Below are 11,565 nucleotides of genomic sequence, written 5' to 3'. Positions count from 1 at the left end.
ATATAGGTTACACATGCCTGCAGTCATCTGCCTCAGGCAGTGATCTCATCAGCTAACAGCATCAGGCTTGGTCAGTACTTGAGAGGAAAATCTTTGAGGGAAAACCTCGGGTGCTGAGTGGCTAATTTGGTAGGTGGCGATCTTCTGTCAGGACAGTACTCGGTCCACCGGGATGCTAAAGGCCATTACATGTATCTGGATGAGAGACAAAAGAAAAGACCTCACCAAGAATGATCATTAAAAGTCCCAAGGCCCTTTGGAGGAGGATGGTGTATTCAGTGGAAGTGCAGTAATTTACACCAGCTAAATAGTGTAGCCGATTTCATTATTAGATTTTAGGCATATTTTGCCACAACTTAGTGAAATAATGCTTCCTTTTAGGGCGTGGGGTACTGCTGTGTGCTAGCCTTGACCCTTCAATTCTGCCACATTTACTCTAGGACCAACAGGGACTTGGAGCACCTTCAAGATCACCCGATTGGCTCTTAAGAAGCTCTGTAGCAAGCCCTACTGGCCCATTTGAAAGTGATGGTCAGAATTACCAACAGTATGTAACACTTTTCATCACTAGGTCTCAGCCGCACTTCACTAAGGTAGGTAATATTCTCTCCTGTTGCTCAACAGGGGGGAAATGATGCATAGAAAGGTCGAGCAAGGTCACATAGGAAGCCTATTATTTCCCTCTTCACTGGCCCACACCACCACCTCTTGATCATGACAAATTTGCCAGCTACTTGTCCTTTCCTGGCACATTCGTTGAAAGGTACATAACTGTACTTTTCCATGGTCAGTGGGTAAGAAACCAGCTGCCATTTGCTGAGGTATATCAAAAAGAGAAAGAGGCACCACCCAGTGGATTGAAGGGTGCCCAATGAGAGACCTGTACATTGGCCCACACAGTACAGGTCAGATTTATTGGTATTAATTATTATTATTGATTTATATTATCATAGCTCCTGGGAGCCCCAGTCCTGGACCAGGACCCTGTTGTGCTAGGCATTGTATACACCCAGCGCAAAGACAGCCTCTGCCCAGCATATATCAAATTAATTGCTCAATAACTTGGGATATTGCTGTGATTTTCAAGCTGTTGGTGGTGCACACGACAGCTACTGTGGAGGAGGGGAGCTGATCGTGATGGAGCAATCTGTTGCTCATGTGGTGGACAGAGAACCACTGAAAAGTTAACCTAGCAGTGCATCCTAACGATATCATTTCCCTCCAGAGCCCCAAGGAGTAAGTAGCGAGAGAGAGACAGAGAGAGGAGAACGACCTAGCTGGTCTCCCCCATTCTCACACCCATCTCTTTACTACAGGAAGAGAGGCCTGAGCACTCACATAATGGAGGGGAATATGTCTTTATAGAGGAAGTGATCACTAACACCTTGGCTGCAAATGCATTCAGAGACACAGAAGAAGCCAACCTACTTACTGTTATGAGAGGCCACTTCGGAAGCATGTGAGTGGGCCAGGGTGTGCTGCTGACCAATAGCCTCCCACAGCACCACACAGTGGCAGAAGTGCAGAACTGTAGCCTTCCACAGAGATTGGATGTGAAACTAACATGACAATTGTGTGTACATTCTATTTAGAGAGCTTTTCTCTTTTCTTCTGACCTCCCATCTTGTCTCTTCCTGTGGATGTTGTGGATTTTCCTTTGCATCTTGCTGACCAGAGGGAGTGCAGAAGTCAGATTTATTCCTGAGGGAATTCTGTGCCAAAAAGTTAAAAATTCTGCAAATTTGATTGGTCAATAAATAAGTGTGGAGGCTCCAGCATGGTAGTGGGGAGCACAGGCCACTGGCTGCAGGGAGGTGGGAGGTCACCCTGCAGTCCTCCCTCCCTCCCCCCCCAGGACACAGACTGGCAGTGAGGCTTCACCTGGTCCTGACACAGTGCAAGGGCCTGGCCTGCCCCAGAAACACACCCCAGAGCCCTGCTCCTCCACACCAGGTACGGCCAGGCAGCCTCAGCTTGTCAGGATCCAAGTGTGGAGGGGCTTAGTGTGGGAGGATCCAAGCGTGCAGTGAGCGGTTTCTGTGTGCGGCAGTTTGGATGTAGGTGGGTCGTTGGGGGATCCAGGTGTGGGGGGGATCTGGATGCATAGAGGTTTGTTGGGGAGTTCTGGGTGCAGGGGCAAGGGGACTCTGCGGGGAGGGGGGGTTCAGGTGAAAGTGGCTGTGGCTCAGCAGGCATGTGTGGAGGGATGAGGCTTGGCTGGGGGGGCGACTCACTTCAAGATGTAGGCATTTGATAGGCTTAAGCCAAACGGAGAAAGAGACAGAAGCCCCTTACAGTGGTTTCCAGGTCTTAAACAAGGTCACAGAGGCCACGACTCAGTTCAGACTCACGGTTTTGGTCCTTGCTAAGGGATATTACTGGGGCTTGTGTATGATGATTTAAGCCACCTTAAAAAAGAAGAAAAAGGGCAAAGCCTGAAGTTCAGTATCTTGACCGTTCAGGTTTCTGCCCTCCTTTCTCACACTGAGCGAACACGAGTTTGCAGCCCACAGTTCCTGTAGCAGTGGGAATAATACTTCAGGCCATATTGTGAAAAGAACGCTGGGCCAACTTTTCAAGGGCTCAGCAACCACAGGTGAGGCCAGATTTTCAGAAGAGCACAGTAGGCTGGCTAAATGGGACTGGACATCTTTTTAAAATCTGGCCAATGACGTATTGTCCTGCTGCAGGGGGGCTGGGAAAGGAGGGTCATGGCTAGGAAACAGTGTTTGCTGAAGCCCTCACTAAAATGTCTAAAGGCACTGAAGGATGCTTTGTATTGGTGATTCAGAAGGTAGTTAACATTCCTTCTTCCCAAGCTAACACACTTAGCTTTTTCGTAGAATCATAGGATCGTACAAGTGGAAGGGACTTTTAGGGGTCATCTAGTCCAGTCCCCTGCACTTAAGGCAGGACTAAGTATTATCTAGACCATCCCTGGCAGGTATTTGTCTAACCTGCCCTTAAAAATCTCCAATGATGGAGATTCCACAACCTCCCTAGGCAATTTATTCCAGTGCTTAAACACCCTGACAAGTAGGAAGTTTTTCCTAATGTCCAACCTAAACCGCCCTTGCTGCAATTTAAGCCCATTGCTTCTTGTCCTATCCTCAGAGGTTAAGAAGAACAATATTTCTCCCTCCTCCTTGTAACAACCTTTTATGTACTTGAAAACTGTTATCATGTCCCTCTCTCTTCTCTTCTCCAGACTAAACAATCCCAGTTTTTTCAGTCTTCCCTCATAGGTCATGTTTTCTAGACCTTTAATCATTTTTGTTGCTCCTCTCTGGACTTTCCCCAATTTGTCCACATCCTTCCTGAAATGTGCTGCCCAGAATTGGACTCAATACTCCAGTTGTGGCTTAATCAGCATGGAGTAGAACAGAAGAATTACTTCTCGTGTCTTGCTTACAACACTCCTGCTAATACATCCCAGAATGATGTTCACATTTTTTGCAAGTGTTACACTGTTGGCTCATATTTAGCTTGTGATCCACTCTGATGCCCAGATCCCTTTCTACAGCACTCCTTCCTAGGCAGTAATTTTGTATGTGTGCAACTGATTATTCCTTCCTAAGTGGAGTAATTTGCATTTGTCCTTATTGGATTTCATCCTATTTACTTCAGACCATTTCTCTAGTTTGTCCTGATCATTTTGAATTTTAATCCTGTCCTCCAAAGCACTTGCAACCCCTTCCAGTTTGGTATAATCTACTTTATAAGTGTACTCTGTATACCATTATCTAAATCATTGATGAAGATATTGAACAGAACGGGACCCAGAACTCATCCCTGCGGGATCCCACTTGATATGCCTCTATATTTTGCTGTGTGAGAGGATTGTGCATTGAATGGATACAAAGAAAAATCCCAGCAAAGCTATTTCTGTAATGAGCCTGAACCAACACCATGCGCTTTAGGAGGCAGAAGTCAAAATCTGAAGCTAGATCCAGATCCATGTTTCACAGCTAGTCTATTGTCTGAACCAAACCCCTTAATCTGAACTGGGGCAGCAAAGGTGAGGGGCATGAAACCTGAAACCAGATCCAAGCGCTGTGGTGTATGCCAAGCTCTAATAATAAAGAAACGTGTATGGCAAAAAGGCAGACGTGGCTGCAATTTCATTTTCTGTTCCCCAAATCCCTCCTCTTTCCCCTCTCCCTGTTCTGAGAGCTAATGTATTTCTGCCTCTCCTGAATCAATAGTAGCTCCTTTGCCAGAGAGGGAAAGAGAAGCAGCGCGTGGTTGTGTGGCAATGATTGAGAAAGCAAATCAGAAATAAGTCACCAGCTTCATGTGTCTCAGGATCAAAGACACTGCACTGGCTTTCCATAACACTCCACTGAGCAGCTGTTAGACATTGACTGTGTGGTCCTCCCACTCCCAGCTGCCCTCCTGCAACACTGCGAATGGCTCAGTGTTGCTCAAGGAGTCATTCAAGCCTACCGGGGGTACGACAGCTAGTTGGTACCTCCTGTCAGAGCTAATGCTGGGACAGGCTACAGCTGCGTAGTTTGTATCAGTAGCTTTAAAGGAACAGGAGACGCAACTCACCTGGAACAATCAGCATGTCACTTGCTTTCATTGCTCTCCTGTGTAATTACAAATGGCCAAATTAAAACAATGTGGCAAATATGGTGTATCAACTCCCTTGCTGGGCGGGGATATTAGGGCAGCGTCCCATCAGCAGAGCTAATAAACCCAGCAGGGAGAGTCAAGTCACTCCCTTGGCAAACCTCTCACATTTAGCTTCACATATAAAACAGGGTGGGATTTTTCAAAGCAACCCAGGCTAAATGACTTACTGCAAGGTATTGGTTGGAGAGGGAGAAGCATGGCTGCTATCTGCTGGGGAGGAAGGAGTACATGCATTTTGATAAAGAAACTCTGTCAGACATTCATATTATATTAGTGTCCTCTTCTCCAGCCACTCCACACAAGGAGCATATGTAATACCTTAGACTGGCACAGCGTGCTTTGGGCCAAATTGTGGTCACCCTTACACATCTGGAGTAGTATCTTACTCTGCAAGTAATCCCCACTAATTTAAACAGGGCTACTCAGGTGCTCAGTGGGAATAAGCATTTCAGTCTCGCCCTTACTGTATGATCCCCAGAGCAGTAATCTCTTACTGCAATGGGCATTCTTCACAGACTGAGTTGCTCTTTATTAAAAGAGGGAACAAACTTGTTTTCTCATAGCTTTACATTGACGTTGTCCCTTAAACATTGACTGGCTGAAAATCTCCCTCTAAATGATTATTTTTATTACTGTATGCTCAACGCACATGGAATATGGCTGAGGTTGTTTCACATAATATAATTGATCTAAAGCATCACAGGCTTGTGTGTGCTTACTTATTTTAAGGCTTGTTCATTCTCTAGACAGTTGGTAAGGGCGAAGGGCCAAATCCTGCATTAATTCGTACCATTTGTAGCCAGATTTATAGTCTCATGTGATGAAGCTGCACAGGTGTAAATCAAAGCAGAAGATTGTGTGAAGTCTGCCTAGGGCTCCCATCTGTACTGTGCTTAACGTGTAAAGCAGATTAAAAAATCCCAATAACTATTGGAGCTCATTTCATTTGGTTTGCCTGGAATATTTAGTCCTCGTCTCATATTTTGCTCCTATGGGCCTTGAGGCCAATGGGCATTCAGCATTGGGAGTGAAGATCTGGCCTTGTAGAGTTTACATAAGACATGAAATAGGAATTAAAAACCACTTTCTCAAGTAAGCAGGCAGACTGGAGCCAAGCTGAAAGAGATACTAGTTTTTCTCATTGATTTCAATTTTACTCCCCAGTGTCTGACTGCAAGGGAAGGTCACACACATGACAAGAAGCTAGCATACCAGAATTTCTAAAGTAAGTTTTCTCCTTCAATTCGGTCCCATAAGACATTCTGGCAGAGCTGCACAGGGTTTCCATCTCCTTTTCTTGATTCAATTTCCTTAAGAATGCATCATGTTATGGGAGTACTGGGACAAACCCTGCCATGCCTCTTGGCAAGGATAGCCTGCAATCGGAGTCTTTAGAAATGGAAAGAGGGGGGATCCTTGGATCCGCAAACCATGCGTTATCCAAAGCAAACACATGTAAATCATTTATGCAAGCGCAGCAATTAATTGCTGTAGCCCAGAATAGATTTTCCAAGCAGGCTGGCTTTTCTTAAAGTGTTTTTTTTTGGGCGGGGGGGAGTGGGGGGCACGTTATTTATCAAGGAAATGCTCCAGTTCATCTTATGGACCATAGTGCTGATTTTGGCAGCTGAAATAGCCAGTAGATCCAGCCCTTTGAGGTTTTGCCTGTAGGATGAAATCTGTAGGTGGCATAGGGTTGCCATAGCAGCTGCTAATCCATCATTCCCTATCCCTTCCTGCCCCTGGTTCAAGAGAAAGAGGCTATGGTCAAGGTGTCCCTAAGCTCTGACATACCAGTATATTGTTGACAGCTGGGCATAGGTTAGTTAAAGTTCAATCAGGGCTGTTCTAACACCAGGAACTAGACAGGGCTCCAGGCAAGACCACGCAAAAAGAGATGCCCTCTTAGTCTCTCACTGAATGCAGTTTAGGATCTACTCCTCCCTCCCCCCATGCCATTCTCTGCTCTCAATTCATCTAACACCAGACTTTTGTCCTCTCGCCCAATCCCAATCTGGGCTCATATAAGAGTTATCAGATTTCCTGACATCTAGAATAACTTTCCTGCATCCCTCAGCTGCATGAGCTCTCCAACTACTGTATTTTGATTTGTCTACTGAAGATATTTCTCCATTTTCCACACCCCTTACTTTCCCTCCCTTTTCTGGGCAATTTCTTTTCATTGTAACTTTGAAGTTGTGTTACTTAACTCTGTAAAGCGTGTGTGGGTACTTAGTAAGAAAGTCATTATTCCAAATAAGCTTTTGATTGTACTTGTTGTTGAAATACTTTCTGTAACAGCATTTGCCATGTCAGATTTATGTGTGAAGTGAAGGGTTAACTAGCTTTATCCCTAGTTAAAGGTCCTTAAGTGTGAGAGTAAATTTCCACACACACAAAAAATCTCTTAAGATACAGTAGAGAACCCATTAAGATTTGTGTGGTTATGCAAGCTGATACAAATGCCTTATTAATTAGAAAATCAATCATGCTGTCCAGCTGATGGATGTTAATCCTACACTGAAAGTGGGCACGATAGTACAATCATGACTAGATAATTTCTTCCTATTACAGAGGTGACTTCAGTACATTTCAAAATGATTCTGCTGTAACAAGCTGCAAAGAAACATGCCACATTGTTAGAAGCTTTTTAAGATGCAACACATTATTGACAATAATCACATTCACTCTGCATCCTGAATCTATGAGACTTAAAAAAAACACAATCAGATGGGATCCTCTGGGTAGAGAGTCACTGATATTCAAAAGATAACATTCATATATAGAGGAAAGGCACAACACTGTAAAATGGGTAGGCAATAAACAAGGGTTAAGGGATGAGTGTATGTTTCTGTGGTTTTCAGCTAATACCCCAAGACTATACACTTAAAAAAAAATAAAAATCAGCACCTGTTTTAAAAAAAACACATTTTGGAAAGACTAGAAATTAACAGTAAAATGATTCAGACAGTTCCTACAGCATTCTGAGTCACTCCACCCAAATTTAATGTGGCCTCCCAAAATTCTTGGAAAGATCAAAGTAACAAATTGCTAGGAGATGATTGGAAATGGATCCTTTGAACAACACATGGGATTTGTAAGAAGAAAATGTCTGATGACCATGCAAATGGAAACAGGTCTGGATCCAGGCTAATTGTCATATAGCAGAACCTAGATAACACAAAATTAAAATCCCCAAGGCCCATATAGCAAGTAAAATGCATATTGCATGCCGTCTACACAACTGAAAGCACTGTGTGGCTGCCCAAAAGGCTGTGCCATAGGGATTTATATGTAAATGAGGCAAATGCACAGGATCCTGTATCAGACAGAAATTATGTTGTAACACAGCACCTGACAAATAGGGTGGGGCATAAGTTAGAAAAAATTTCATGGTGAGCAGAAAGGGCTGGAGACATTTGAAGTGAATCAAACTTTCTGTGATTCATAAATTGTTTTAGCTAAATGATATTTAGAATTTCTACAATAGCTTGTGGAACTGCTCCATGCTCTAATGGCTGTTCCCCTCACTTCCATTCTTTATAATTATTTGTAGAATAGTAGCACTTGGAGGACAAAGCTGAGATTAGGACCCCATTGAGCTAGGCACTCTACACACACATCCTAGGAGACCACCCCTGTCCTAACGAGCTCAAAGTCTAAAGAGACAAGAGAGTAACAAAATATGAAAGGACTTGCCCCAGGTCACACGGCAGGCCAGTGTCCTATCCACTAGACCATTCCACTGGTCTATCAGTGAGTTTAAGATTTCATGGACTAAATATTGATATTCACCTGAAGAATAGGTACAGTGATCCACATTTGACATTGTTTTGACAGCTGGATTGAAGACAGACAGTGGCAGTTGTTCTAAAGCAAGTTAGGTGTGGTGGTAGTTAATGAGTCACTCTCTTATCTGGGGGTTGGAGCGGACCAGTCAGATGGAGAAAGACAGGAGGGGAGGGGAGCCAGTGAAAGAAAACAGGAATGGGCTGTAGACACTGATGCTTTGATTGAGCTCTGCTGACCCTTTCATCACCTGAATACAAGAGCCCTTCCCAAAGGCACCAAGAAGCCCTCAGTTAACTGATCCCGCACCAAGGGCCCGGGTCTGTACCACTATTCACATGGAACGGTACCTTTCTGTGTCAGGAGTCCAACTGATTAGAGTGGCATGACTCAGTATGAGTCAAAGTGGCAGAAATGGGCCCTAAAAAGCCCCATTGTTTGAACACAAGTTTATTAAACTGTAATAATATGACTGTGTAGCCAGGCCATCATGCCCACTGATCCTTGCAGCTGATGCAAATGTGAATGATATATCATCTGAGAGCCAGCTAATTATTAGGTGAAGGGCATTGGAAACTCCTGCTGAATAGTCTGGGAAAGCCTGTTAATCAAATTGCTGTTTCTTTTCCATAGTCAGCTACGTTACATTCTCTGAAATAGCTTTGCAAGCCCCCAGGAGACATGTAAGCTATGAAATGGTTCCTGTTGGCTGCAACAGACCTGCCTGGTTTTATTTTAACATGACTGTGAGCTGCAGGTGCTTTGGAATCGGATATTTAACAAAACTTGGTGATATTTTATGTACAGATATGCAGACCATGGCTGAGACATTTTTTGTCTCACAACTCGAGAATTCATAAATAGAGATACATTTACACATTCTGCCACTGACAGATGGTGTTCTTGGCTGGCTCTAGTCGTGTTCCTCGAAGGTGGCGCTGAGTTACAGGAGTCAATCACTTCTATAATGATCTCTGCTTGCAGGGGTTTCTTGTTTTTTCCCATTCATATTTCACACTGGCGGGGCTGAATGGAAGAACAAGAAATAATAACCCTATTTATGAGGCATGTGGATTTGTTAACAGCTAGAGATGCACCTGAAGCAAAGCCCTGGCTTGAAACACCCCATGACTTCAAGTAGGCTGGGAAAGGTTGGAATTCAAACCTGTATCCAAAGTTCATGGCTGATCCTAATCTCTAAATGTGGGGATTTGGGGGACTCAAAATCCAGATCCAAATTATTCAGCTCAAACCCATCTCTATTGGCAGAAGATGCTAGACAGAAAACAGGCTGAAGAGAAATACCTGGTGTCCCTAACACATTAGAGTCTCTCTAGCCACTTCCAGCTGAGTAGGTCATTCCTACGAGGATAGTCTGTGGGATTGTGTCTTCAGTGAGAATTTTCAGCAGTTCGCCTGCTGTTGGCCTAGCATCAGTGCAACTGCTCCAGGACTGGTGGAGGCTTTAAGGCAACCTGGTTGCAGATGTTTTTATCGTCACATCATCTAGCCCTGCTCTGAACCACCCCTTCCCTACCACTGAATGGTCATATGACATGGGTATAAACCATTTGGACACAAAATATGTTTAGAGCCAACCATGTCTAAGTGGTTACAGACTTGGTTATGATGCAGCCCTTCCCAGGTAATTGATAGATACTCATGCCTTCAGTGGTGTAAACAGATTTAAGTGCAAATTAAGAAAAAAAACACAACAAAGATTATCAATTAAAATGCCTAGCTATAAGGAGGTGCTTTGTGTGGCCTCAATAATGAACAATGTGGGGTCAGATCCTCAGCATGTGTAGATCAGCATAGCTTTATTGAGTTCAGTGGAATTACTCCAGCTGAGGACCTGGCCCACTGCTTTCTGACAAGGCAGTCATATTGGTTGGAATTGTTTCTCGTTTGCTTTCTGATTTATCTTTGCAACACATTGCTGTTTATTCCATGAGCAATATTCCAGGCAATATGAGCAGAGAGGTTACATCAAAGAACAGAACCACAGAGCGGTTAAGAATAGTGAAGCTTTTCAGGGACAGAATTGGTTGTATTTGTTGGGGTTGTTATATAACAGGAACACTTGTGATTTGGGCCACCAGGAAAAATGCTTTCAAATGGTGAGAAAACCAGCGTGGACTACAAATTACAGCTGCAGATTCCTTATGCTCTTGATCTGTCACTGAATTTATTGTGGAGGAAATGAAGAACAGATGTCAAGAAACACAAACAATGTAGCAACAAGCAAGTAGCACTTTAGGGGAGAGCATGCAGCACACAGTGGAGGAGGCATTTTGATACCTGATTACTTCTCTCCTAATCGATTAGAACTTGTATATGCATATCATTTCAGGCAGTCTATTTTACATTGACATCATATTGTAAACAGAAACCCCTGTCAACATGTTTTATTAAAAAATATCACTCTTAGTTAATAATCATACTCTGCACTTTCCATCCACCATAGATTCCAAGGCCAGAAAGGATCACTGTGATCATCAAGTCTGCCCTCCTGTACAACACCGGCCATAGAACAGGGGTGGGCAAACTTTTTGGCCTGAGGGCCACATCTGGGTATGGAAATTGTATGGCGGGCCATGAATGCTCACAAAATTGGGGGTTGGGGCGTGAAGGGGGTGAGAGCTCTGGCTGGGGGTGCAGGCTCTGGGGTGGAGCCAGAAATGAGGAGTTCAGGATAGTGGGAGGGGAATCAGGGCTGGGGCAGGGGGTTGGAGTGCTGGAGGGGGTCAGAGGTGCAGGCTCCGGGTGGTGCTTACCTCAAGCAGCTCCCGGAAGCAGCAGCATGTCCCTCCTCTGGTTCCTACACGGGGGCGCTGCCCTGTACGCAGGCACCACCCCTGCAACTCCCATTGGCCGTGGTTGCTGGCCAATGGGAGCTATGGGGGCGGGACTTGGGGTGGAGGCAGCGTGAGGAGCCCCCTGGCTTCCCCTGTGCATAGGAGCCGGAAGGGTGACATGCTGCTGCTTCTGTGAGCTGTGCAATCCCTGGACCCCGCTCCCAGCCATTGGATTATGTTATACCTGTCTCTGCCTAGATTTAAGGGCTCGTTAAGGGCTGAACCAGGAATTGAACTCAGGAATCCTGACTTTCATTCCATTGCTTTTATCCTCTGGAGA

The 11,565-nt window shown here is 44.6% G+C and overlaps 1 long non-coding RNA gene across 1 annotated transcript; it reads right to left on the bottom strand.

Moving 5' to 3' along the window:
* Nucleotides 1–1,953: 1,953 nt before the first annotated feature.
* On the bottom strand, nucleotides 1,954–8,496 carry LOC122461646. The gene is made up of 3 exons (XR_006283716.1): nucleotides 8,434–8,496; nucleotides 4,555–4,592; nucleotides 1,954–2,516 (listed from the first exon to the last, which is right to left on the bottom strand). It is a non-coding gene; the product is annotated as an uncharacterized LOC122461646 (long non-coding RNA).
* Nucleotides 8,497–11,565: the final 3,069 nt, after the last annotated feature.

The sequence above is a fragment of the Chelonia mydas genome, chromosome 9, assembly GCF_015237465.2.
Source record: "Chelonia mydas isolate rCheMyd1 chromosome 9, rCheMyd1.pri.v2, whole genome shotgun sequence".
NCBI classification, from domain to species: domain Eukaryota; kingdom Metazoa; phylum Chordata; order Testudines; family Cheloniidae; genus Chelonia; species Chelonia mydas.
The sequence above is the reverse complement of the archived record's forward strand: the minus strand, read 5'-3'. Positions and strand labels throughout refer to the sequence as shown.